This window comes from Ambystoma mexicanum, chromosome 5q, assembly GCF_040938575.1.
Source record: "Ambystoma mexicanum isolate Mex_15411 chromosome 5q, UKY_AmexF1_1, whole genome shotgun sequence".
Taxonomy (NCBI): domain Eukaryota; kingdom Metazoa; phylum Chordata; class Amphibia; order Caudata; family Ambystomatidae; genus Ambystoma; species Ambystoma mexicanum.
The window spans coordinates 751,952,954-751,979,601 of NC_090933.1; the positions used below are offsets into that span (position 1 = coordinate 751,952,954).

The 26,648-nt window shown below is 47.3% G+C and overlaps 1 long non-coding RNA gene across 1 annotated transcript in view; it reads right to left on the bottom strand.

The window, feature by feature from the left end:
• Nucleotides 1–11,018: 11,018 nt before the first annotated feature.
• LOC138497640 (uncharacterized) overlaps nt 11,019–26,648 on the bottom strand; it is a 182,407-nt gene continuing 166,777 nt past the window's right edge. Inside the window, exons 4-5 of the long non-coding RNA XR_011278624.1 lie at nt 11,281–11,346; nt 11,019–11,174 (exon numbers count right to left, since the gene is read on the bottom strand). This is a non-coding gene — a long non-coding RNA (uncharacterized lncRNA). The remainder of the gene's footprint in view (nt 11,175–11,280; nt 11,347–26,648) is intronic.

Below are 26,648 nucleotides of genomic sequence, written 5' to 3' on the forward strand. Positions count from 1 at the left end.
GTTGCCCACTTCTCTCCAGATACTGATAATAAATGCATAAAGTGCGGGAGCGAGGGCACAGACTCAATTCATATGTTTTGGTCATGCCCGTAATATGTCAATTCTGCAAGATGTAGTGAGCATATTGCACCTCATGACTGGAATATCACTGATATTACATCCCCTCAAAAACCTACTGGTGACATAGGTAAAGTTACTACCAAAAAACGTAGGCTGTTCAATATAAACTGCATAATTGCTAAAACATTTATCTTGTTGAAATGGAAATCCAAAACTGCACCATGAAGTGTGGAATGGCTAAGGGAGCTTACTTATGTAAACAAGCGTGAGGAGGGATATATTGCAACTGTTAGTGCAACCAGTAGACCCAAAAATATATGGGACCCCTTGCATGAATACCTGAGTAACCCGCAGGATAACAGCGTGTGAAAATGGGCTGGTTTAATTGTCTACAGTGGACTTCTGAATGAAGTGAACCATAACGAAATATGCTGTTATATGTGTAATATGTTGAGTGCAACCTACATCCAATCTGGCTACCTGTCTGCTTGAATAAATTAATAAATAAAGTTTGCAGAAAAAAAAGAAATTAAGTTGTATTCCATTTACATATCGCCGTCTACATACTGACAAACAACGAAATGGTGTCTCGCGGGAACAGACTGCTATTTACTATCACTTAGAATGTATTTTAATTTGAACATCAATCTTCAAGGATGAATGGAGAGCAAATAAGAGTGACAGATGGATAATATCATTAAATCACATCAAATAAATGTATTCTAAAGCACATAACATGAAACACAAAATAGTAGATGTCATACTATATGGTCAAACATGGTCAAACGTAAAACAATGTGCTTAAAAAATTCACACTACCTATATAAACATAAATCATGTGCAACATACAGCATCACAGACATCACATTACATAACATTAAGTGTATCAATGGTCACATTAGCTCATACACTACTAGACAGTCTAATATCAGACCATTCGTAGTGGAAACTGGACAACTAGTGTGTGGTCGAGGAAACACAACACCATACATTCTCTGTGGTTTCCCCAGCAATGTGTATAATATCTTCCCAGTTACTAGTTTTGACAGAATTACCGATTATTACAACAAAATTATCCGTCTTCTTCAGGATCTAGGTGGCAACCTACCTTCATTTCTTAGTCAGGGACGCGTGCCTCATGGCATTCCTCCTAATTATTCCTCACTGGGTCACATGATACAAAAATACAAAAGCAGAAAGATTATATCTAATAGTCCATCTATAACCTCACAAGTTAAGAGCACTAACACCTGATCTGTGTTCAACAATCCTAGTTCTAACCGGTCTGGACGTGTTCCCTATATATACCTTTTGAAATAGGCACTCCACAACATAAATTACATTACTGCTGTTGCATGTGGAGTGGCCTCTCAGGGTCTAGACCCGATTGTTAATAGTGAGTGTAGTATAAGGAGAAGAAAATCTGCAAGTGCTACAACTGCATTTAGATATAAGTCTATAAGTCCAACATGGCGAGCTGTTAGTTCTTGATGGATCGCACGCAAGTGACGCGCGACACACCTTATGCACAGTGTGCTTCAGTAATGGGCACTCGCTTAGTGTCGAATGCTTGGTAACGGAGCAACTGTTTATGCTGCTTCCACAGATGGGAAGCTTTTGCTCATTAGAACGTGGTAAGTGCTGTTGTTAGTATCGGCACAGGGACATCTTGAGATCTTAAATTTAGTTTGTTAGCCAGTTGTTTATCTGTTTGGTCTGTTTTATCATAGATGCCACAGAATGAGCGCATGCTTAACAAATCGCTTCAAGATTCTATTAAGTTCTTTCACCATTTTTTCCTGCCGCTTTACGTGGCTGGGGGAAGCTTATTGAACAGGTATTTTCATTATCAGGTTTTGAGAGACATGTTCTCGTTTTAATTATGCAGCAACTGGAGGTTTGTGACCTGAGTTGTTTGTTGTTTTGCTGCAGAAGATGCTGTCCTTGCAGACTACATTAAAGCTGACGTTGGCAGTGGTCTATGTTGCAATTTGACTAGGAGGTAATTAATTGTCCTCGTAAATAATTAGATTAGGAACAAAATTTTGGAAGCACTTAACTGGTGAGTTTAGAGAGGATCTTATTAGATTCGCCATTTTCAGAGAGATCGAGACACCCACTCCCGCCCCCCAGAATTTCACCAAAGACTGGTGTGACGAAATACAAACGGCCATGCAAACCAAATTAAGCCTCCTCAAAAGCAAAATACTAGCCACTAAACAAGCCCTACCCAATATGCATCTCCCTATCCCACCACCTGCCCCGGATCCCCCCTACCCTTCTCCTTCAAACCCATTCAAGAAAAAGACATCATCAACATTATGAGGAACATCAAACCCTCTAACTGCAAAGGTAATGCATGCTCAGCCTCCATTATCAAAGACTGCACGGAAGCGCCAGCTCCCTTCCTAACAGCCTTTGTGAATGCCTCCTTTACCACAGGGAAAGTTGCCGCCTCCCTCAAGGAAGCTTGGGTCTGCCCTCTTTTGAAAAAGCCAACTCTCGATCCCACCTCCCCCAACAACTACAGACCCACCACCACTGTGCCATTCCTCCTCAAAATATTGGACAAAGCAGCCTACCTGCAGGTCCAGCACTTCATTGAAGAGAACAAACTCCTTGGACTCCGCCAATCTGGCTTCCGCCCCAGACACGGGACCGAAACCGCCCTACTTGACCTGAAAAACCAGATGGACGATGCTAGAGACATGGGTAAACCAGCACTTCTCCTACTCCTTGACCTATCCGCGGCCTTCGACCTCGTGGACCATGGCGTCCTATGCCACCACCTTTCCTCCACTGCCAAATTCTCCCCAGAGGCCACAGCCTGGATCACCTCCTTTTAACAAGACAGAACCATGCAAGTATTCTCTGACCTAGCCGCCGCATCACCAACCATTATACTTTGTGGTGTACCCCAAGGCTCCTGTCTCTCCCCCACCCTATACAACATCTTCACACAACCCCTCTTCCTCATCCTCGACGCTATGGGCATCTCATACACCAACTACGCCGACGACACTCAGATCCTCCTCACTCTCACAGGTAACTATGACACTGACTCCCTGACCCTCAACAACCTCTACAACACCATCCAAGCCTGGATGGCAGACAACGGACTATGCCTCAACTCTGACATGACGGAACTCCTCCTGGTAGGTTCCCCCGACACGCTAAAAAATCTAGATGCCCAATTCAGCCACTTCACCATTGACTCCATTAAAATTCCGGTCTCCGATTCTGTCAAAACTCTGGGAGTCTACCTGGACTCCAGCCTATCCATGGATAGACAAGTCAACGCAATAGCATCCGCAGCTGCATGTCATGCCAAACTTATCAACGCAGTCAGACCCTTTCTCTCCAAAGAGAACTGCACAAACATAGCCAGAGCCATCACCGGCTCTAGGCTAGACTACTGCAACGTACTCTTCCTAGGAACCTCCAACAAAAACTTAGAGAGACTACAAGTAATACAGAACAATGCTCACTGGGCAGCCCAAGGCATTGCTAAAAGAGAACACATCTCTGAAGCCAGAAAACAAGCCCACTGGCTCCCTATAAAGGAAAGGATCGTATTCAAAGCCCTAACACTGACCCACACGTGCATTCACCTCACTGCTCCAGCATACCTCTCTCAAAGGATCCACCCCGTCTCCACTACCAGGCCAACCAGATCACTGTACACCAACATGCTCTCTGTGCCACTAGTAAAAAGAGTAAAAGCGGGCGGATCCAGATTCCCCTATCTCGCGCCCACTCACTGGAATGCCCTACCTCCCACTATCCGTGGTGAGGCCTCCCTCACCACCTTCCGCAAAACTCTGAAAACTACCCTCTTCACATAAGGCCAGATACATCAGCACGAATACTTATCATATATGTTGTAATATACGACCAAATGCAATATCTGTAACAACAGTATGATGTCTTGTAGTATTCATAATGTGTCAACAATCGCTATCATGCCTGTACCATGTAACTAAGTTATTGCAAGTAACAGTGCCTCAATGCCCCAGGGCTGCTTGCGCGCTATATAAATATAAATAAATAAATAAATATAATCTTTGTTGTTTTTGTGGCTTCATATCATTATAGCCAGTGAGGAATACTTAGGAAGAATCCCATGAGGCACGTGCCGCTGATTAAAAAGTGAAGGGAGTCTGTTGGCTTGCTACATAGGTCCTGAAGAAGACGGATAAATGTTGTATTAAAGGGAAAGTGCGCTCACGAATGCTATTGTCCCTATCGTTCGGGCATGTGTTGTTGAGCATACTGTGATCGATTGTTAAAAACGTTCCTATGCATCTTACCTTAGTTTTCCTCACTTTTACACATGCAAAAACAACGGGTTAGGCGCGGCTATCTTGTGCTAATCTTATCCGACGATGCATCGCCCTAAATTCCAGTGCCCTCTCGGTCGTAAATCATATCAGCCACCCCTGAAGCTGACATCACTAATCCAAACGATATGTTCCACCTATTTTCATGATGTTAGTGGGTAGCGTAGCCAAACGCGCCAGTCATCACCCACGTCATAACATCAGTTAACGCAGAACCCAGAAGATCAACACAAACATCCTCTCACAGTGCATCCCAAATCGGATTTGCAATCAATAATTTTAAAGAAAACATCAGTAATTTGCAATTTCGCAAGTGCTTTTATTTAGCAAAGAACGCTCCAAAAACCAAATTATCATGATCCACTGATTGCGATGAACGACTAATAGTTGTGTGTCCTTAAGCTCGAGTGGCTAAACTTTAAAATGACGCACATGGTTTTCCTTTCTGGAGAAGATGTTTTTTCGACGCATCAGCTTCTTGCTACACCGTAAATGATAACAGGTTGCTCCTTGTCGCTGGTACCGCCAAAGGGCATATCGGTCCTGGTCTATCGTTCCAAATGAGGGTAATGCAAATCGAGGCATTTAGACGTATCTGCCATTGTTGATTGAAGAAGCCATCCCACGGCAGCTGAAAACTATGGCATCCACAGAACGGTACACTATGGGCCTCATTACGAGTTTGGAGGTAGCCATGGTGCTATTAGCACCATGGCTGCCTCTAAAATCGGGTCCGGGATCCTTGAATGAGGAATTACTGGGTCATTCCAACCTTCGAGGACCTGGTAATTCCTCATTCAAATAACCCATCCCCATTCCTATTCGAGCCCCCATAGGGCTCAATGGGAATGGGGATGGAGCTATTAACGGCCCGTTAATAACGGGCCCGTTATTAGCTCCCTGGTCCCCTTGCAGGACCCGCAAAGGACGTCTGGTCTGACCAGACGTTCTGAGAGGGTCCCGCAAGGGAACCTCGTAATAGGGCGGAATGGGTTTACCGGCACCATTACCGGTGCCATTAAACTCATTACGCCCACCTCGTGATGAGGCCCCATATCTGTGTAGAAAACAGAATAAAAATATATTTTAGTATCCGTTCTTTATTCAAATTCATCCTCTAATTCTGTACCGGATGAAACTGAATAACGAACACAGACCACACACAATGAACACACACAGACAACGTGGGGGACTATTTTTGACTACGATGTGCATGAAAGGTTAGTGGTGTGAAGTCGGTATAGCTCCCAAAGGTATGGAGAAACTGATGCAGAAATGGACCAACAGACAGATGGCATTGTAACGGAACTGGGAATATTATCTATTGAAAAGCTAACCAAGTACCCTTTGTAAATGTTTTGCCTCCGGCACATCCAATAATGCAATGTTTATCGCACACCCTGATATTCCATGGGACGTAGTGGTTTAGATATCACTAGCCTGCATACAGGTTGTGGTTTTGGGTTGTCGCTGAATAATCATCACAATATGCTCCAACTAACAACCCATAACAATGTCAGTAACCAATACCTGCCAAAAATCCAAACCTTTACTCATTCCTACTTAAACTAAACACAAATAACTATTATTAGTAGACTTATAAAGAAACCATGAGTTACGCACTTGGTTTTTTAAATATGGCGCGGTGTACAGAACAACGTATTCTGTCCACTGTTTATGTCAAATTGTATTTCCGCACGTCGCAGAATTCTCCCATATGCAAACAGAGCAATTTCCCTTTTTTTAATCGCAAAAATATTATGTATAGTTCAACTTACATTCTGTTCGGTAATTCCATTCTCTTGGCGTAACGCCCAGTGTCCGCTCTTAACAACGGTTTGCATAAATTGAAACTAAAAGTTCCAATGTCCACTTTGAACACAGTAAATGTTATCATTTTTGCAGGTATTCCGCAGCTTCTGTCCTGCTAGCCTGGCGGTTTCTCCCTTTCCTCCAAGGTCACATAACAATTGAAGCTTGTTTTCAGCGTGTATGCATGGTAGGTTTCGTTTTTGTGAAAGAATGCCACAATATTAAAACATACCGGACAAGACGCGGCAGTGCGAACTGAATAATTTCTTCTATCCCCCACAAGCATCATCAGACGAAGTGATCTTCACTCAATGCAGCGATGAGCACAGCTGACCCACGTGGCATTCTAAAAACCCTTGAAAAATAAATGAATTGTTGGCTGGCACCCACCAATGCCGCGCGATCTTGAATACTGTCTTACCCATCATTAGTCCGGGTTATGAACCTATATATGATGTCATTCACTACTCTGTGGCCTTTCCATGGGCAAAATCATTAATTCTGGAGTCTCATCGTTCACGAAGAGCAGCCACCTTTGATGATTATTTTTTAATTTTTGGAATAAAGTTAATCTTGTTAAACCCTGCAAGCTATCGCTTTGCATCTTTCCCGAGAGGTTTGTATTCATTATGTTGTTAGCGTAACAGGGGACAGCCGTTCACACTATCTATCCCACCTGAGGCAGCCTTGTCGGCGTTCAAGCGAGACAGGTTACATTGCCTGCCCATAACAAGTTAGTTGTATTCATGATTCGGCTAGGCCTTGTGACAATCAGCCATGTGTGTGCACACGGTAAGCGTGGATGAGTGTTAGACAATTTTTCTGAGTCGTTCCCTGAATTTCAAATCCGGACCTGAGAAGTATGTAGACTTGTGCTCAACATTGCAGTAGTGCGCGAAGGCACGCAATCGCGAAATATGCAAAAAGCTTATCTTCTTGGGAAGCCTGTAGCAAGTTAGGAAGGGGCCTGAGGCGATGAAGAATTGGTTCCTACTTTTCCATTAGGGTGTGTCCTTGGCAGCAGATCAGTTTTCGAAATCTGAAAACAGCAGGTAAGCGCAGGCCAACCCAGCCAACATTGAATTCCTTCCGTAGAATCTATCCGTTGTACCGTGAATCTCAGCAAGAAATCACATGGGGCCTCATTATGAGTATGGAGGTAGCCAGGCCCTTAATAGGGGCATGGCTACCTCCATACCGGGTTCCAGTTGTGGGTTCCTCCAATGAGGACTTTCCGGGCTATTCCAACCATGGAGGACCCGGTAAGTCCTCATTGGAAAAACCCATCCCCATTCCCATTTAAGCCCCAATAGGGCTCAATGGGAATGGGGAGGGAGCCAATAACGGGCCCGTTATTAGCTCCTTGGTCCCCTCGCGGGACCCGGAAAGGATGTCTGGTTTTACCAGACGTCTGTTCCGGGTCCCGCTAGGGGACCTCGTAATCAGGCATCCCGTAATGAACGGTGCCGGTCACGTACCGGCGCCCTTCATTACGGGAGCGCCATGGCCGTAATGAGGCCCATAGTCTATAATAGGCATGGTATAAAACTATGAATTGTATTCTGGATAACTGACATTCTATGAGAGTTGGACCTTGGGGTGTAATATTCAATGACAGTTGCTTTTTGGTTCACAGAGTAGGGAAAGCCATGACTTCAAATTAGTTTTGGACAACAGTTGCATTCAAGGTAAATAAAACCGATACTACAAGGCACTGAAAGCCTGGTGTAACCTAAGATTCCTTTTGTGTCTGTCCAAAACAGACCACAATATCATATGATGATATAATATGGCATTTATAATGCACATATGCACAAGTGCTTCAAGGGGTGACGAGGCAAGGGAGGGGAGACAGGGAAGACAGAGACAAATATCTTACTAGGCCATGTGACATTGAGATTGCGAAAGTGCAAATGGAGGGGGAGGGTAAAAGTGCAGGGGGGGAAGGGCAAGGGGGCAGTGGAGTGCATATGATGAACAGTCGAAAATAAATAAAGACGAAATATAAAAAGTGCGTCCAGCTGGTGGAAAGTGAAAGGGTAAGTGCAGACATCAAGTATCGATAGCTGATAGGGGGCTGTAGGGATACAGAAACAGTCCCTGAGTGCAAGTGTTGCCAGGGGGGCAGTGCATGTGTGCAACTGGCAGGGAGGGGACTTGCACAAACAAGGGAGGTCCTGGGAGTGTCTCTTTACCCACCTATATCCCGGGTTAGAGTCTCAACCAGAGTCTTTAGCTCAACATCCTTTCACAGAAGAGAAATTTCCACAACATATCAGTCTTTGTCCTGCCCAAGGGCAGTCCAGCACCGAAGTGCCAGGCAATTCTCTTCTGAACAAGAATACCAACAGCAACCCCAGACACGTGTTTCAGCCTGGTTGGGCCTCGTCAGTGAGGTGGAGCTGTGCCTCTCTAAGAACAGTGAGCAAGGGTTGCACGTCTGGATTACCCTAGTAACTAACCTGGGTAAGAGATCAGAGTGTAGCCAATTCAAAGGGTAGCATGGTAACTAGCACATTTTAAGTTTCAGCCAGGAGATCAGCAGTGTATAGGAAGAGAAAAAGCAGATATAGATAGAGAGCAAGGACCCAAGTTGGTCTGTATGGCAACCTAGCAACAACAGGCACTTATTTTCAAAACAATTGACCAAGACGATACATTGGAAAATTACATTTTGGACTCTATGGAGAGCTATGTAGAGCTACGGAGAACCCCAAAAAAACACACACATGAAATGACTGAAATAGTCTGCGAGTGTGTAAAAAGATGCCCACTCGCCGAGGTGTTTGAAAAATAATACACTGCTAAAGCACAACGTTCTGGAAGATATGGGGTTCGACACAGGTCAGGTGATTGATCATTGCTATGAAAATCTTACCCACCACATGCCTTCAATGCCAGTGCCAAGCACTGCATATGTCGTTTGGGTCTAGAAGATGGTTTGACAGACACCAAGCCTCAGCCCACCATTGACTGATGGCAAATATCCATTTGCCCATCAGTATTGCAGCAACCCAAATGGGCAGTGCAGCACCGATGTGCTAGGCCAATTCTATTTTCAAATATATCACCAATAGCAAACTCAGACATGTGTCTTATTGATCGAGGAACAGTAATGTCAATGATGGGAAGGTAAAAGATATACATTAATGAATCATACACCAAATTTAATCTACACAACTAAATATTTTTAAATACTTTTTATAGCATTGAAATTGAGTGCAATTGTACAAACATTGGGGAAAGTGTTATTGTGAGCAGATTATGAAGACAGCTACTAATTACTTATATCGAGAAGTCAACTTTTCTGCAAGTTCCTCTTTTGGTGGACATGGCTCGCTTGCAATGTTTTGTGGCACTGTATGTGTCCTAGGAACAAAATCAGGATCGATTCCAGGGGTATGCATGGCCAACACATTCAGTGTCAAATCTTCCACCAATTTGAATTCCATTTCCTGGTAAATTGGCTTGGCCACCCATTGTTTTCCTCGTTTTGTAAAGGCCATGAGGTAAAGAAGCATTCCAAAGTTTCCTGCAGTTTTCGCGTGTTCCCTCCCAGCGTTCTCGTGCGCAAGTACAGCTAGTCTTGTTCTGGCTTCCATACCGTCTATGCCGAAAGACAACCTTTTAGTCCTGTACTTTAGGCACATATTGTGGAACACCTCCAGATCTCTGGTCTGACAGCATTCTGTGAGTCCCTTGAGGTCTCTTGAAAGCGTTTTATCGTACCCGATCTTCTCAGGATGTTTGTGTGGATGTGAACATGGCACCAACCACTTCTTCTTGCGTTCCTGCTCCTTCGATAAAGGCCCATGTGCACATCCGTGAAAATGTTGGTTTTCTGTCCATGAGTCTACGTTGGAACAATGGTGCATCAATGAACTCCATTTTTCAAGTAGAATTTCTACAGACTCAACACAAGTTTTGGTGCTCCACCAAAGATGGCTGCTGATAGACTGACACCACTTTAAAATATTTTCCGAACCTTTTTTTCTACCAGCAGCTGTCATTTTTTTATTGACTGATTTGGCAAGGTGCCATACATCAAATTGATGATGAATGTGTGGAAACTGCTCTTGCATGGCCTTGGCTATCGACACATGCCTGTCAGTGGCTATCAGGTCTATTTGCATTCCCCTCGAATGAAGATGTTCGACAGATTTGGTGAGACCATGTTTCTCCATGGCCACAGAAGATGTACATTTGGACACCTGCACTATCTCTGAACTCACAATTGTTTTACTTTCCATGACTTGAAAGTGGTATGTGCACTACTTTGCTGAAAATCCTGGGCTGTCACACTGTCTGTCGCCAGCTAGCCAGAAACGTTTGCCAGAGAATGTGCTTTAAAATGACATCTTTTCAATTTTCCAGGCTTGCCTAATAGCAGGGAATAAGAATTCCCTTTGATATTTGTAGTACTGGGTTTTAGCAATTAACTCAACTCCCACAAATTGACAGACATTGGAAATCTTACCGAAAGTAGACCCACTGAAAAGTAAAGATGCTGAACATTGTAGATTTCCAGCTGGCAATTTGCCCAGCATTGGTTGAGCGGACCATGAAAATGGTGCACTGTCACATGCATTTGACTCTCTGATAAGGATTTACTTTCATTCTTGCAAGGGAACTGTAAGTACGCATACCTCATACTCTGGATGGAGGAATTTTTTGTAGTCGAAGTTCCAGTATCTCCCTGTAACACAGTACTTGTTTTAGTACAGATTAAAACAGTGAAATGGAACTGAGACAAACAGAGGCAGACAATGGTACATATAGAGAGAAACCCATACATGCCACTTAGTGTTAAGGAAAGGAACGCATAAACATTTTCATTTTATTTCAAATTGCAGCATAACACATTCTCGTGAAGGACCAGTACAATAAAATTACTTGATAGGCGAGTGAACTTGATGTTGACTCCGGAAAAGCAATTGATGCAGAATGTTGCTCCTTCATTTTCTGTGCATGGTCATAAAGTTGTACAAGGGAAAATTAAAGTTGTATTAGATATGAGGGCAGATCCAACGCTTGAGAATATCACTTTGTGCATGTCGGTAGGACTCACCATTGGGACACTGGACGTGTCGGTGGTTTCGTCACTTGTGAGGGTCTGTGCTTCCATCACTGTGCTCTACGTAAAAAAAGGGACATGTCAAGCAAGCGATTACGAAAACATGTGACTTAAAAGGCACTGTGGCATTGTTTTATTATGGTCATAATTGCTTGATTTATTAAAGGCTCAAGAAAGCAGCAACCGATGTAGTATAGTGAAATGCAGTATAGTAAAAATTCAATACAATCTGGTAGTTATGGAAACTTTAGTAAGACACTTTTTTTATATCACATTTTATTGCTTTTAGTAGCAATATACAACATTCAAAATACAACCCCCCCGCCAGCCTGCCCTCCCGCCACCTCGAGTCGCCTTATCAGACCGTGAAGTGTCATGTCCCGCTTCGGTCTTGTCTCCGCAGCAGTATGACCAAATTCTACGTTGCTGAGTACACTCCATTTCACCTTCCCATTTCAACATGTTAGTGCTCAGTCCACACCCTCCTCCCACTTCCTCCAGATCTTGGCATCTTTGGCTGGGCACCCTCGTGGGGTATATATTCTGTGCTCTTTCGCTGCGCAGGCGTCCATTTCAGCAGACCACTGGGCTAGGGTTGGACAGTCTGGGGCTCCCCATTTTTGTGCTATATCACGCTTTATTAAACCCATTGCATTAAACAGGAAGATTCCCTCCCAATTATTCGAGACGTTTTCATCTGGGACCCCTAACAGCAATTTCGCTGGTTCCAGTTCCACTGTGCGGCCCAAGACACTGAACAGTCTTTGACAGCATAGCGTCTGGCAGGTTTTTATCCGCGGACATTCCTAGAGCAGGTGGAAGAAGGTACCCTCCTCTCCCCGGCACCTCAAACAGTTGGGGTCAGAGGCCCACCCCCATCCGAACAGGGCAACTCGGGGGTAATGGATTCGATGTAGTATCTTGAGTTGTACCAGTCTGATTTTGGATTCTATGGCGATCTCACGTGGATGCATAAGTACTTGGATCCAGTCCTCCGGTTGTATGGGGCCCACACCCCTCTCCCACTTGGTCTTAAGGCTGGCCAGTTCTGGTGTGGCAAATGCATTTATGGCTTTGTATAAGATTGACATCACTTTGGTGGCGATGTATTGTGGAAGTAGGTTGCGCTCCAGGGAGGAGCACTCTGGTGCGTCCGTGAGTGCCTGCCTGTGACCCCTGAGGGCGTGCCTGAATTGCAAATAGTGATAACGCTCATGCTCAGGGATTCTGAATTTTTGTTGCAGTGTCTCAAATGGGACAATGGGGCCATCTTATCACCACATCCCCAACTGTGGTTATGCCTGCCTCCTCTCACCGGGTCATCATAGCAAGTTTCTGCACCTCTGTAAGCATGTAGTTGTGCCAGAGCGGTTGCGCTAGAGTTAGTCTATTCCCCCAGCCTATGTGTGTATGTGCCTGCCTCCAGGTGATTGCAGTGTGTGCAGAAATAGTTTCTGGAGGGATTCAGGGAAGGTTCTGATATAGTGTGGCGAGTGGCGGAGTGCCCTGTATGATGGACATCTCTGCCCTGATATGTGGAATTTCTTGGGCTCCGTGAAGCAGGTTGTTGACCACTTGTAGCTGGGCAGCCCAATAATAGGATCGGAGGTGTGGTACTCCAATGCCCCCTTCCCAAATGGATCGCTGCAGCGTTGTTAGAGCGATTCGGCGTTGCCCGCCTGCCATATCAACTTCCTAAGAAGGCGCTCCACCCGGACAAATTCTGTGTCTGGTATTGCGTGTGAAGCGTTCCGTAAAACGTATACGAAACGTGGAAGTGCAAGCATCTTGAAGAGCGCTGCTCTACCCATTATCGTGAGGGGAAGAAGCATCCAGTGTTTCACATCTTCAGCGAAGCGATCCGTTAATGGGTGCAAGTTACGGGGTACGTGGATCGAGAGGCTCCCAGAGACCCATATGCCCAAGTAGTGAAAGCCCTCTCTTTCCACTCGGTAGGGGACATCCTGTGGAATTTCCCGGGTCTCCACCTTTAACCGGGAAGAAGACCGATTTGCCCCAGTTTACCTTTAGTCCGCTGAAGTCTCCGAAGGTTATCAGCATCCGGGTCACTATCGGGCCTGCATGTTCCGGGTCATCCGCTTAGAAGGAGACCTTGTCTTCTCATCCCTCCGGCCATCGAAACCCATGCCATGTGGTAACCTGTCGAAGCCATTGTGCCAGTGGTTCAATTGCCAGTGTAAAGAGGAGTGGGGATAGCGGGCAGCCCGGCCTTGTGCCCCTGCCCAGTGGGAAGGTGCTGGAGGACCAGCCATTTATCCTGACCTCTGCTTGTGATTCCTCATATAAAAGCTGAACCCATTTAACAAAGGCTTCACCGATTCCCATTCGTCGCATCGTCACCCATAGACTACCCCATAGCACTGACTCAAACGCCTTCTCGAAATCGATTGCCATAAGGGCGAGTGGCGGTTCAAGAACTGGGGCGCGTTCCAATAGCAAATGGAGACGCCGTAGATTCATTCTAGTCGACCTATGCGGCATGAAGCCGCACTGGTCGGGATGAACCAAAGAGGATATGACCGATTGCAGCCTGGTAGCTAGTACTTTGGCAAGGATTTTGGCTTTGCCGTTAATAAGTGAAATCGGTCGGTATGATGTGCATGATTCGGGGGGTTTTCCCTGTTTAGGGATTACTACAATGCTGGCCCTTCTAAGGTCCATAGGGAGAGGGCCCTGCTCTTTGTCTGCGAGGAACATTTTATAAAGAGGTGCTGCCATTTTGTTGCTTCCCAGTTTCTTCCACGTCTCAACCGGGAATCTGTTGGGACCCGGCGTCTTCCTGGATTATAACTGGGCGATGGCATCCGCTATCTCTGTTTCCTCTAGGTCTCTGTCAAGGTTTGCTTTTTGCTGCTCCGACAATTGTGGGATCACGATTTCGTCTAGGAGGGACGGGTCTGTTGGGGCCGCTGGGGCCCTGTACAGATCAGCATAAAACTTGGCAAACGTCTCTGCTATATCCGAGTCTGTCTGGACCGGGCTGTTCCCATTGATGACAATCTGTCTGACACCGCATTGGTAGAGTCTGGTCCTTGACTCCCTATGCACCTGTTTCGCGTTATCTAATGCCGTGTTGTGGAGGGATTCCCTGGCTTTTATCAGGGAGCGATGTGTCTCTGCGGAGGGATCCAATATGTATTTAGTTTCCTGTTTTTCAACCTCCCCCTCTGCCTCAGTCACTTTCCTATGGTGCTCTTTCCTTCTGTTCCTCAGCCAGGCGATCACATCCCCTCTGAGCACTGCCTTGTGTGCCTCCCATAGTATGATTTGGTCCTCTACAGAGGCTGCGTTTATTTCAAAGTACTCATCGGATTTCTCGGTGATAAACTCTACAAATTCAGGAAGGCCCAGATAATAATTGTTCAGTCTCCACGTCCGTGGGGGCCGTGGTCGATTTGTGCGAATCACCATCTCCAGGGGAGAGTGATCTGAGATACCTCGGGGGAGCAGTTCAGCCCTGATGACTCTGCACGCCTCAGAGGTTGGAAGAAAAAAGTAGCCTATCCTGGAAAGGGACGCTTGGGCTCCTTAGTGGAAGGAGAAACCTTGATCAGCAGGGTGAAGTTCCCTCCATACGTCACACAGGCCCAGGGCGGATGCAAAGGTGGCCAACCTATTGGGTATGTTGGGGTTGCGATTCTGAATGTGGGTTCGGTCGCGGGTATTGCATAGCATGTCATTGAAGTCCCCCCCCCCAGCATCCACAAGTCCGGCTGGTGCTGAGCCAGCATGGTGGTCTGCTCCCATCCCCTAATCCTGGTGGGGAGTATATGGCTAGTATAGCTAGTGTTTCGCCCCACAGCTTGCGGCCCACCAGCACAAATCGGCCGCTAGGATCATGGTCCACCCCACTCAGCTCGAATGGGAGGCGCTTATATAGGAGTATCAGAACACCCCGGGAGCCCCTAGTGTACCCCGCGTGAAACGCCAGCCGATAATTAGTTCTACAGAAAAACTGGCAGGAGGAGCTTGCCAAGTGGGTTTCATTGAGGAGGGCCATGTCGGGGAACGCCTATTCAGGAATTGTACAATAAGTTGTTGTTTAATGGTTGATGCCATGCCATTTACATTCCAAGTAAGGAATTTAAGAGGTTTAAGGCCGTGTGGAGTTGTTAGTGGGTTTTGATCAGCCATTGTTTGTTCAGTTGTGGTCTGTGATGAAAATTCTGTTAAGAAGGAAGTGGTGGTGCGTGCGGTGCGCGTTTGGTGCGTTTGCAATTGGGAACATAGCTGTCTCATGGAGCAACATTGAGTGTACCCAGGAAAGGGCGGGTGGCGGCCTCGTCAGTGGCGGTAAAACTGGTGTAACTATCCTGTGAATATGTCTATGAACATTTCCTTTTGCCCCCCCATATACTCCACCCCAACCTGAAGTATCTGTCGCCCGAACATGCTGACACTGGGGAACTGGCGCTACAGCGTTAACTAACAAATGAACTTTCCTAATTCAGTTGCACCCGGTACTTACTGTCCTTGCAGAGGTGCCGGGGGTTTATTAGAGGCCAACGTGGCCGCCGACATCAGAGTGTAGAGGCGGATAAAGCATTGGTGGGGCTGGTGACAGGTGGGATGGTAGCCCCCCCTGGTTCGACTGGACAGCAGTTGCCGTGCCGTAGTGACCTTTAATTTCTGTTTGTCTTCAGTGTTCCGCTTTTCTCTCCGGTTCTGGCAGTTCCTGCGGAATGGGCTTTCTTGGGGATCTCTCCCGGCATGGTCTGCCTCTCAGCCTGCTCCCAGGGACTGGTGCTGACCAGTCTCCGTCAATATGAGTTTCGGGCCATTTCTAAGCTTCTTGCGGGTCGGTGAAGTGGATGGTAGTGCCCTGTTGTTGTATCCTGAGGTGGGCCGGGAATAGCAGCCTGTACTTCACATTCATCGAGTGCAGCTTCCTCTTGAGGTGTTCTAATGACTGTCTGACCCGTTGAACCTCTCGGGTGTAGTCCGGGAAAAATGCAATCCTGCTGCCGTTGTACGTGATCGACCCCTTTGTCCGGGCCATCTGTAATATTGCATCCCTTTAACAGTAATTCAAGAGTTTGTCAATGACCGTTCTCGGAGATGATCCAGGGATTGGTCTGCCCTCTGGCATCCTGTGGGCCCGCTCGATAGTAAAGAACTTTGAGAGGGCTTTGGGGGCAAAAAGATCCGCCAACCATTGTTCCAAGAAGAGCTCCACACTGGTCCCCTCTGTGTTTTCTGGAAGGCCCAGTATACGGATATTACTCCTTCGCGATCTGCCCTCACTTTCGTCCATGTGTGCTACCAGCGTTTTTAGGCGCGTTAGTGCCTGTGCTAGTTGCTGCTGCACCCCACCAAGGCCATCCTCCACTCCGGACACGCGATGTTCTACCTCACCAGTGCGAGCCGAGAGTTTTTGGAGATTGTGACAGAGGAAGGACACCTCGGGTGAGATACCGTCCATCTTTTTTTCCATCGAGGAGCGGGAGTTGGAGATGGCCACCATCACGTCCTTCAGTGTCAGGGAGTCGTCCGGTGGTGCGGAGGACTGTTGTGTCCCGGTGTCAGGAGTTGCGGCGGAGGAGCTTGTGGCATACTGGTCCATGGTGCTGTTTGTTGTGGTTCTCCTGCTTTTATCTTTGCCGATCCTCACAGCCGGTGGCGTCCCAGGGATGTTGTAGTAGGGCAAAGCGAAAGGGTAAAGAATGCGTCGCCTGCACCACTGGGCTATCCCCGGCTCGAGTTGCGTAGTGGTCCCTCCGTGGTAAGTAAGTGTCGTTAGCAAGACACTCTTGAAGTAAATATACACAGAAAGCTCAAATCCGTTCAAGAAGTTTCCATTTCAGTACACTACCAGATTTAGATTGAGATAGTACTTATTTATGCAGCCTATCGTCCTACATAACAAACACAGCTAATTCATCATGCAGGACTCACCGGAGGCAGCGTGTGCGTATTTTCGGTTGGAATTGCATTTGGAAGCAATTTACAAAGAATTCAGAGTCTATGCTTTTTTGTGTACTTGGATTGTTCGTACATATTGTCGGTAAAGTGCTAGCTGCAGATGCGGAATCGATTGGCCCTCACGTCCTTCAAGACATCTCCTTTCAATCTCATCCACCAGAAAACCACAATATTTAACCCACTTGCTTATTAAATCGATATCCTTCGGGAATGTATGCATGACCATGCCCAGAATTTTTGCATGGCTCATAGAAGGGCAACCGAGAACCATACAAGCAGGTATTCTTGATAAGTCGGCAAGTTCTGTATAAAAATATATAAATAATGAACAAGAAATACCGTATGCATGTGATTGATGTAATTATATTACAGCTCTCAATGCAATATTTGTTTTAGTCAAAGAAGGAAAACCTGTGTAACCTTCACGAATGAACACAGCGCTAACTGTCTTACAGAAACGACTGTTATACCGCAAATCATAACGTGTTACTCGTCCGTTGAATGTACTTTCATACATCAAAAGGGAACATGCTTACAAACATGAACCATGAAAGATTCCATTCTTTTACAATGGACATTGATGCAATGTGCTATCTTTTTAGATCAAAATACTTGAAACATTAGACAATGGTGAAGTCATTGAGCTAAATGAACATTGCAGTGCTCGGTACAATAGGTGCAACTAGAAAAAATAATTGAGATCAGCAGTCGATGAATATAGAGAAGTAAATCGTAAATCGGTGACCTACCACGCTTAGCTGGATGAACAAACAAGCCGATTCAGCAAGCAGGTGAGCAAGTATCTGGGGAACAAGTTGCACGATAAACAGATACCTTACAGAGCACATAGATATTCTCCTGTAAAATGTCAAGATGTTTATGAAGGATAAGAAAAGTGGGTATGTATGTGAATGTGTGACGTGTGTGTTGCAGGGTCTTGCTGAGGGGAGCCTGGAGACACTGGGTCTGGGGAGGCCATGAGAACAATGGTCACTGTGCAGAAGAACCCTTTTGAAGTGTGCATGGTGTTTGGCACCTTGGCAGTTCACACCACCCAGCCCCCTTGCGAGCGCATGGCCAGAGGTGCGGAATGCCATTGATACTGGAGGGGGGATGGATGGGCATGAGGCAAGCGCAAAAGGCCCGGAACACCGCAGAAGGGAGAAACACTGAATTGCCAGCGCTGGGTCTTGAAGAGGGGAGCCTGGAGACACTGGGGCTGGGGAGGCCATGGGAACAATGGTCACCGTTGTTGTTAAGGAGACGATCCATGCCCCCCCAACCTTGCATCACTCTAGAAACATACATAAAATACCATATGTAATAACCAAGTGGGGAGGCGTAGCCAACCCCCGCAGCATTCTGTTGCACCACAGCCCATAGAAAATAACCCATACTTCATAGCCCCAGCTGAGCCATAAGAAACCATTTTTAACTAGTCCCAACGCCATCTTTTCTACCAGGCCCAAAAATCCATCTCTATGTAGAAATGCAGCTCTCATCCATCATCCCCAGTGCCTCACACAGCCAGCCCACACCATCGCCCTTGCCAGATCTGCGCGAGCCCTGTACTCACGGAAGCTAGCCATGCTTTGTTGCAATCCTGTGGTATGACTTTAGAAAGAATGTGCTCTTCGAAGAGCGTGAGACAGTGAGAAGTCATAAGCCAAGTGCCCATTCATCTCCACTGAACTGCCCGTGCCCTCTCAATCACCACCCCGCCAGTCCAGAGCCCACCAGCACCGACCTCCCAGTTCCTTTCAAGGTGATAACCATCTGACCCTCCAGCGCCCCGATCACTCCAAGACCCCCACCACAGCCCTAATCCTGTGTGGCAATATATTTTCCCAAAAAACAACAAATGTCTACCTATTTTATGAGGACCCAAGGGGACCAGATGGCAGATCAAACCTTTGGGGTCGGCACCTGGGCGCAGAGTTTGCGGTATCAAAGAGAATACAAAAGGGTAAAGGTTAGAATGCCAATAAATTAGCTCATGCGACCTGATTACCCATATTCATGCAAGACTTTATGTGTGCCATTATTTCTGCATTATCAGATCCTGTTATTTAGTTTAGTTAGAAAGATGTATGCTCCCTTGCCCTGACATTCACACCGCGGAGATGAGCCCGGCTGACCCACGTGTGCCAAGAGCAACGGAGAGACGGCGGCCAATTATCATCTTGTTTCCCATATAGTATCAACTGTTCCATAGGCCCCTCACCAATCCAATGCTAGAATGTGCACCCTATTCATAATGTCATCAGTGATGCTGGTACATTGATACTGGCGGGGGGATGGATGGGCATGAGGCGAGCACAAAAGGCCCGGGACACCGCTGAAGGGAGACACACTTATGTGGATTGCCAGGGCGGGGTCTTGAAGAGGGGAGCCTGGAGACACTTGATATGGGGAGGCCATGAGAACATTGGTCACCGTGCAGAAGAACCCTTTTGAAGTGTACATGGTGATTGGCACCTTGAACATTCCTACCCTCCCTGCCCCCTTGCGACCGCATGGCCACAGGTGCGAACTGCCATTAATACTGGAGGGGGGGTGGATGGGCATGAGGCGAGCACAAAAGGCCCAGAACACAGCTGAAGGGAGACACACTTATGTGGTTTGCCAGGGCAGGGTCTTGAAGAGGGGAGCCTGGAGACACTGGATATGGGGAGGCCATGAGAACAATGGTCACTGTGCAGAAGATCCCTTTTGACTACATGGTGTTTGGCACCTTGGCCTTTCCCACCCATCCAGTACCGGAGTGGGGTATAATGGAGGGGGGATGGATTGTTGCAGACGAGGTGAGCGCCAAAGTGCACCAACCATTCTTTCATGTCCCTCATAAACGAGTGGGTGTGTTCTTGATTCACTGAAAAATTGAAACAACTATTCGTATATGCTCATTTGTATTTTATTTAGTTTGGTGATGTTGATGGCACAAACAAACTACAAATTGTGTACTTGAGCTTGCAGCACAGTGTGTGAAAATCCCCTGTACTGTCTGCTGTCACTGGTGAATTTGGAGTGAATGGCTCCAACGACACAGGCGGGTATTACTCGTTAAACAGGGAATTCAAGCCTCCCATAAAGCCACCATGTAAATGAACGGTAGGCTACCAGCCTGTACCACCTGTGGAAGAGAAGCATGCATACTAACTGAATTAACCATATAAGTGTACCACCATTACTTGAAAATGCATCCTGAATTCTATGGCATAGTTGCCCTTACAAAAGTTACTTCATGGATAAATTAACTTGGGCTTTGCAGTCTAGACACATTACAAAAGTGCACACCCATTCAACCCATAAAAAGGTTTGGGCCACAGAGAAGTATTGTTTGACAAACATGAAATGTTAGTCATCTCAAAATAACATCACACCTAGAATACACTTACTCGTTATTTGGGTTGCATGGGCGAACTGTTGCACAAAGTTCGTGCATAAGCACCATCATAATCCTCAACACAGACCTTGTGAGGCAGGCTGCCCTGAAGTCATGCAGCTCGGTAACGCATAGCAGTGGTGTGTCTTCGGATTTGTAGGCCGAGCATCCAGAGTTTTCTTTGCAGCAGCAGTTCTCCATCTCGGTTGGCATGACCTTGCAGCGATTGCAGGTACACCAGGTGGAAACGTCTTTCATGCGACTAGGCTCAGGCTCATGCTCTGGTGATTCATCTTCCCAACTATCGTTCGATTCCCCATCTTTTCCGCATATTTCTCTTTCAATTACTTCCTCCTCGGAATACTAAGGCTCGTACTGGTAGGGCTAAACGATTGAAAAAGCAACTGATGTTGTCTGATGAGAAGGAGTCTGTTTATACTTATTGAGGGAAGAGGTGACCAGCCATTTCCATGGAGACACGTCAACAGCTTGCACACAGAGAACCTTGACACGAGACGTGCATTGGCTTTGTGAAAAGGGGCGTAAGCTTCTAGTGATGTCAGCTTCAGGGGTGAGTCATATGATTTACTGCCGCGAGGGCACTCGAATTTAGGGCGCGTGCATCGACGGATCAGATTAGAACAAGATGGCCACGCCCAACCCGTTGTTGTCGCATGTGTAAAAGTGAGGGAGAATAAGGTAAGTTGCATAGGAAAGTGTTTTACAATTGATCACAGTATGCTGAACACACATGCCCGAATGATCGGGACAATAACATTTTGAGCGCACCTTTAATCTGAAATACTGTCAAAACTAGTAACGAGGAAGGTTTTCTTTATTTATTCTTTATTTTGTTTTATTAAAACCTTTACAAAAGGGCAATATAAAAACAATACATATACAGAAGGAAAACAGGAATTCATTACATAAACTCAAGTAACAGACAAAATAAACATTTTGAGGAGCAATTCAATTCTTTAGCAAATTTTACAAACTATTTTTAAAACCCTCAATGTCATTAAAATTAAAGAGACAGATTTGCCATGCATGATATTCATCCAAAGCAAATCTAATGGCACTCATTGAGTATCAGACACAGATTTATTAAAATATTATTTTCTTTGATTTCTCAATATAGTACAAAAATGCAGCAAGTGAGACAATGGGGGCCATTCCGAGTTTGGAGGTAGCCATGGCGCTATTAGCACCATGGCTGCCTCCAAACTCGGGTCCGGGTCCAGATAGTTGTAATGGGGACTTACCGGGACATTCCGACGTATGCGGACCCGGTACGTCCCCATTTCGAATACAATTCCCCATTCCCATTGAGCCCCCATAGGGCTCAATGGGAATGGGGAAGGAGCTAATAACAGGCCAGCAAATAGCGGGCCCGTTATTAGCTCCATGGTCCCTTAACGAGTCCCGCTAAGGGCGTCTAGTTGAACCAGCCGTTCCTGGTGGGACCCGCTAAGGGACCTCAGAATGTGGCGGTAGGGGGTTAACGGCACCGGCATCCTTACCGGTGCCGTTAACCCCCTACCGCCAGGGTCGGAATGACCCCCAATGTTTCCAATTCATCCCTATTCAATGTCTACACCATGCTTTAACTTCACCAAAAACTCTTCTAATGCTTAACATTTAATTTGTTAAAAAAACATGAAACCTAAAATACATAAAATAATTTCTCAGTCCTTTATTCAGAATGTGTTTCAGGTATGGTTCCATCGTGCCCAGCTCTTCATGGCTGGAAACTACCTGGGCATATAGATGAGTACTTAAGATTTTTTTTAAGGTGCTAGCCCAATATCTATGTTGTATAGTTTTCTTAACTTTGAGGGGATTTTCCAAAAGTAGTTCTAGAGGCATTCCTGCATTACACAAGATCATCAAACCCTCCTCATGAAGATCATGAACAAAACTATCCTTCAAGTTACCAGCCTTGTCATCCTTACACAGTAAATGATAAAGGGTGTTGTCAAAATTAACATGTAATTTCTGCATTATGTTTAGTCTCCTCCATACAACAATACTCTTTATTGACTGCAGACCTAATTCATAACGCAGGACTGCATATGTCACACATTTGGATATATGATACAAAATAGATTGGCGGATCAATGCCTCATAGTAATCCAACTTAGACAGAATACACAAAGGAAAATCACCAAACCATAACAAAATCTAGGCAACACCTTCACCATATGATATCTGACTGTCGGTATAATAGAGAACTTGCCATACCTCTTTTCTACATATCTCAAGTGAATTGCAAGTTTGGTTGTATTTTTCCTCAAATAATTCCTATGAAAGCATTTCATTGGTTATACAATGATAGGATAGCCCAGAAACATCATATTTGATTTTACTTTAGGTTTTGTCTGATCAAGGAACCATGTAGCTTTGTTTTCTAAATGCCTGGAATAAGGCAACTTCAGGGTGACGGTTTTAGAGGGATTTAATTTATTTAAAAACATATATTTGTTAAATGCATCAATTAGTGTTTGTAGACCAATAGGTGTATGGTCAAATAAAACAAAATCATCCGCATAAACGGTCCAGGCAGTTTTTAAACCACCAGTTTTGGGCGATACATAGGATGCATTCAAAAGAGATCTACCAATGTCTGCTAGATACAAATTAAATGGTGTGAGTGGGAGGCCACCTGGGGGTGCACAGGCAAAGGCTGCCTGAGCGTACAGCTCCCGCTGAGGCCTGGCCGTTTCGGAGGATTGAGCCCCTCCAAACCCACCCAGGCAAACTCAACGTGGCGACTCAGCGTTGTGACCCCCCCGGCACCCTAGGCTTGAAAGAGCGACCCCTGAGAACTCCGTGGAGCCTGAGAACGGGCCCCGATGCACACGAGGGGAGAAGAGAAACGAGGCCTGGGCGGCCGCGGCTCCAGAGGAACGGAGGCGTTTCACCGAGGCCGTGAGGAGGCGCGACCGAGAGCACGGACCCGGAGCGCAAGGTGAGCCCTCAATCTCCCTCCCCCCGCCCGGGCCGAAACATACAACCCCGAGGCCGTCGGGAGGTGGGGGATTGGGAGACACGAGCGGTGGAGCCCCCACTCATCGGGACGGGTCGTCGCTGGGCTCTGGACAGCCTGAAAAAGTCAAGGCGGGCTGGGAGGTGCCACTCCCACCAGAAGAGCGAGTGGAGGGAGCGCGAACGCTCCGACTTCAGTCGTGGATGGATCCGCAGGCACTAAGGACGGCGAGGTGGAGTAGCCAGGCCCTTTGACCATTCCCTCCCCTGCGGGAGACACTGAGGAGGCCTGGGTGCGAGGCCCCCACCCGTCATTGGTGGGGCGTGTGCCCGTCCGTAGACCCCCTCTGAGCCTGACTGGATGGACCCAGTAGAACCCCCAATTGCCACGGTGAAACTTGATAGGGTGTGAGGCCCCCACCCGGCAACGGTGGGGCGTGTGCCCGCCCAACACCGGTACCCCCCGCAGCAGCAGAACCACACTAGGGGTGGGTGGGGAGAGACCCGGCTCCGGTCCCCTCTCTCTCTCGCTGGCCCCCCAGGGCTCCCCAGGAGGAAAATCACCGGCTGCCTCTCGACGGTGGGGGACTGGGGGTGACCAGATGAACTGGCGGAAAACATTGCAGGAATTTCGCTTTCAGGAGGCTGTGAGTAGCATCCAAGGTACGACCCTCAGGAGCGAAATGCCAGCACCCTCCACAGCTGCAATGGAAAAGAGTTTTGCCTCGATCCTGCAGGAGATCAGGGACATGCGCTTGGACATCGCCCAGAAATTTGAAAAGATTGACCAGAGGGTGGATAAGGTCGAGGACAGACTACTACAGGTGGAGACCAACCAATCCTCATCTGCGTCCCAAGAAATACAAATAGACATGAGGCTAGCGGCCCTGGAGAAGAGGGACGAAGAGCGGGCCAGGCAGATGGACGACTTTGAAAATAGGGAATGGAGGAGCAACCTCAGGATCTTTGAGGTCCCGGAATCGGAAGGAGAAACGGAGAGAGACATCACCCGCACGGTGAGAGACATCATCACCCTCCTGTTCGCGGAGGAGATGACGACGGAACACACATTTGATAGAGTGCACAGGGTGGGGGCAGAGCGGGGGGCCCTCGGTCGATCCTGTTCCGGTTCCATTACTACTCGGAAAAGCCAAAAGTGCTGGAGGAGGCCAGAAAAGCCTGGGAGATCACTTATAATAACGCTCACATCTCAATATACCAGGATCTTTCGGCCTACACATTGGCCAAACGCAGAATGTGCCGCCCCCTAACGCAACTGCTTAAGGAGAAAGGGGTGCGATACAGATGGGGCTACCCCTTCTCCCTGACCTTCGAATATATGGGTCAAAGGTCAACTCTGATCACGGAAGACGACATAAGGGGAGCCATCCAGGACTACGTAGTGGACTCGAACTCCCGGAGGGGCCCATCGGGCCCAGAGTCGGGCAGACCAAGTGGCTCTGGCCCATCGGGAGACAGGAGAAGGAAAACGGGTGCAAGGAAATTAAGAAAAATGAATACACCATCGCCAGCGAAGGACGGAGAGCGGGACGACTCTGAGGACTGCGGACGGGGGCATCCCATCAGGCTCCAAAATGGTGTAGTGGTGTCTCGGAAGTTCAATTACTCACAGCGTCCCCATGAACAGTAAGTATAAGGGGGCCAGAGAGGGGTCGCTGCAATTAGGGGGTGGGGGGCTCAAGACGATGAGCTTTACACAGATGGCCTGGCTGAGGTGGGCAGGCTGGTGGTTCGGCCAAAGCCAGCGATGGCAGAACTAATTGGCTGGATGCCGGAGAGGTGGGATGGGGGATACACGACTGTTGGGGTTGTTCAGTTTGGGACAGGGATTGGGGGGCAGTTGGGGAAAAGTTTCAGGCCCACCCAGGGGGGCGAGGAGGGAGGAATGGGGGAGCACAATTTGAATTCAAGGGAGCATGCAGGAAAGGGTGGGGAGAATATGTCGACAGGGAGAGGACCGATCTTAGATAATGGCTGAAAGGCCGCCGGCCCTGGGAGTGGGTTCCCTTAACGTGCCGGGCCTAAACACCCCCACAAAGAGGTACCTCGTCTGTAGGGAATTTAGGAGGGCTAACCTTGACCTTCTCTTCTTACAAGAAACTCACTGGGCACGGGGGAAGAAGCCCAAGATGCGGGGGGGAGGAATAGGGGAGGTTTTTTGCGCATCCCACAAGGGTAAAAAAAGAGGGGTAGCCATCCTCCTGGCGAGGAATGTTGGTTTCGAAAAAGAGCACATACTGAAAGACCATGAGGGCCGTTAATTGTTGGTACGAGGGTCCTTGGAGGGCGCCCCACTTACCCTAGCGGTGGTATACGGCCCAAATGAAGGTCAAGCCCAATTCTGGGAGGAGGTAGGGGAGAAACTCAAGCTTTTTGTCCGGGGTGTGTTGGTGGTGGGGGGAGATTTCAACATGGTCCTGGACCCAATGCTCAGTCGTCTAGGGCAACGGATGAGTCCATGGCTCGGACCTTCCAAAGGATTAACTCAGGGCTAGGTCTGGTGGACACGGTCCCGACTCCCAGGACGGGAGCCCCCTCCTTCACATACTATTCAGACATTCACTCTCCTTTTTCCAGAATAGATTACATCTTAGTGGACGAGACCCTGCACCCATTCGTCACTGGCCACAAAGTCGACCTCGTCCCCTGGTCGGACCACGACATGGTCCGAACCACCATTGCAAGGGGCTGGCTAAGCGACCGTAGAGGACGATGGAAATGCAACGACTCTCTGTTGAAGAATGAGGTCCACGCTCAGGAGCTGTTAGACGCCATAACAGAATTCTTCGAGTTTAACGACAATGGGGAGGTAGGTCCGCACACCCTATGGGACGCCTTCAAGGCGACCCTAAGGGGACTCCTTATCAGAATGGGTGTCCAAAATAAAAGAGTAAGGGAGGCCCAGGAAAAATCACTGAGACAGAAAATAGCTCAAATCCAACCGGGGGGGTCCCCCTGCAGATCCATTGGATCGAGATCAGCTCGCCACTCTGGCCGACTATAGGCTCCAGTTGAAAGATCTTCTCCT